General features: G+C 41.2%; 1 protein-coding gene across 2 annotated transcripts in view; it reads left to right on the top strand.

Moving 5' to 3' along the window:
* LOC143288629 (protein Wnt-6-like) overlaps positions 1-2,500 on the top strand; it is a 119,475-nt gene that overhangs the window by 47,723 nt on the left and 69,252 nt on the right. The window lies entirely within an intron of this gene.

The raw sequence follows: 2,500 nt of genomic DNA on the forward strand, positions 1-2,500 counted from the left end.
TCCAACAATGCCCAAAGCAAAGTGCTACCTGATTGATTTGGGGGAGAGTAACTAAGTTTGTCGTCATTCTTTCCAACAATGCCCAAAGCAAAGTGCCACCTGATTGATTTGGGGGAGAGTAGCAAAGTGCCACCTGATTGATTTGGGGGAGAGTGAGTAAGTTTGTCGTCATTCTTTCCAACAATGCCCAAAGCAAAGTGCTACCTGATTGATGTGGGGGAGAGTGAGTAAGTTTGTCGTCATTCTTTCCAACAATGCCCAAAGCAAAGTGCTACCTGATTGATTTGGGGGAGAGTAACTAAGTTTGTCGTCATTTTTTTCCAACAATGCCCAAAGCAAAGTGCTACCTGATTGATTTGGGGGAGAGTAGCAAAGTGCCACCTGATTGATTTGGGGGAGAGTAACTAAGTTTGTCGTCATTCTTTCCAACAGTGCCCAAAGCAAAGTGCCACCTGATTGATTTGGGGGAGAGTAACTCCGTTTGTCGTTATTTTTTCCAACAATGCCCAAAGCAAAGTGCTACCTGACTGATTTGGGGGAGAGTAACTAAGTTTGTCGTCATTTTTCCCAACAGTGCCCAAAGCAAAGTGCCACCTGATTGATTTAGGGGAGAGTAACTAAGTTTGTCATCATTCTTTCCAACAATGCCCAAAGCAAAGTGCCACCTGATTGATTTGGGGGAGAGTAACTAAGTTTGTCGTCATTCTTTCCAACAATGCCCAAAGCAAAGTGCTACCTGATTGATTTGGGGGAGAGTAACTAAGTTTGTCGTTATTCTTTCCAACAATGCCCAAAGCAAATTGCCACCTGACTGATTTGGGGGAGAGTAACTAAGTTTGTCGTTTTTCTTTCCAACAATGCCCAAAGCAAAGTGCTACCTGATTGATTTGGGGGAGAGTAACTAAGTTTGTCTTTATTCTTTCCAACAATGCCCAAAGCAAAGTGCCACCTGATTGATTTGGGGGAGAGTAACTAAGTTTGTCGTCATTTTTTTCCAACAATGCCCAAAGCAAAGTGCCACCTGATTGATTTGGGGGAGAGTAACTAAGTTTGTCGTTATTCTTTCCAACAGTGCCCAAAGCAAAGTGCCACCTGATTGATTTGGGGGAGAGTAACTCCGTTTGTCGTTATTTTTTCCAACAATGCCCAAAGCAAAGTGCTACCTGACTGATTTGGGGGAGAGTAACTACGTTTGTTGTCATTTTTCCCAACAATGCCCAAAGCAAAGTGCCACCTGATTGATTTGGGGGAGAGTAAATAAGTTTGTCGTTATTCTTTCCAACAATGCCCAAAGCAAAGTGCTACCTGATTGATTTGGGGGAGAGTAACTAAGTTTGTCTTCATTTTTTCCAACAATGCAAAAAGCAAAGTGCCACCTGATTGATTTGGGGGAGAGTAACTAAGTTTGTCGTCATTTTTTTCCAACAATGCCCAAAGCAAAGTGCCACCTGATTGATTTGGGGGAGAGTAACTAAGTTTGTCGTCATTTTTTTCCAACAATGCCCAAAGCAAAGTGCCACCTGATTGATTTGGGTGAGAGTAACTAAGTTTGTCGTCATTTTTTTCCAACAATGCCCAAAGCAAAGTGCCACCTGATTGATTTGGGGGAGAGTAACTAAGTTTGTCGTCATTCTTTCCAACAATGCCCAAAGCAAAGTGCCACCTGATTGATTTGGGGGAGAGTAACTAAGTTTGTCATCATTTATTTTCCAACAATGCCCAAAGCAAAGTGCCACCTGATTGATTTGGGGGAGAGTAACTAAGTTTGTCGTCATTTTTTCCAACAATGCCCAAAGCAAAGTGCCACCTGATTGATTTGGGGGAGAGTAACTAAGTTTGTCGTCATTCTTTCCAACAATGCCCAAAGCAAAGTGCCACCTGATTGATGTGGGGGAGAGTAACTAAGTTTGTCGTCATTCTTTCCAACAATGCCCAAAGCAAAGTGCTACCTGATTGATTTGGGGGAGAGTGAGTAAGTTTGTCGTCATTCTTTCCAACAATGCCCAAAGCAAAGTGCTACCTGATTGATGTGGGGGAGAGTGAGTAAGTTTGTCGTTATTCTTTCCAACAATGCCCAAAGCAAAGTGCCACCTGATTAATTTGGGGGAGAAAAAAGGACAAGAACCCCCCCCCCCCCAATAAGAACAACAATAAACAAACAAACAAACAAATAAAACACACAAAAACCAACAGCAAACAAACAAAAGAACAATATAATTATCACTCCTTCCGTTTCTCAACTACTGTCCTTTACAATTATCGGAATTGGTGTTCTCTTCAAAGATCCTTTCACTGTGAAACAAACAAACAAACAAACACAAAAAAGAAAAGAAAAAAAAAGAATAAAATTATATATATATATATATATATATATATATGTGTGTGTGTGTGTGTGTGTGTGTGTGTGTGTGTGTGTGTGTGTGTGTGTGTGTCTCTCTCTCTCTCTCTCTGTGTTTGTTTGTTTGTTTGTTGTTGTAGTTGTTGTTTTTTTTCCTGCACA

The sequence above is a fragment of the Babylonia areolata genome, chromosome 1 (genome assembly GCF_041734735.1).
Source record: "Babylonia areolata isolate BAREFJ2019XMU chromosome 1, ASM4173473v1, whole genome shotgun sequence".
Taxonomy (NCBI): domain Eukaryota; kingdom Metazoa; phylum Mollusca; class Gastropoda; order Neogastropoda; family Buccinidae; genus Babylonia; species Babylonia areolata.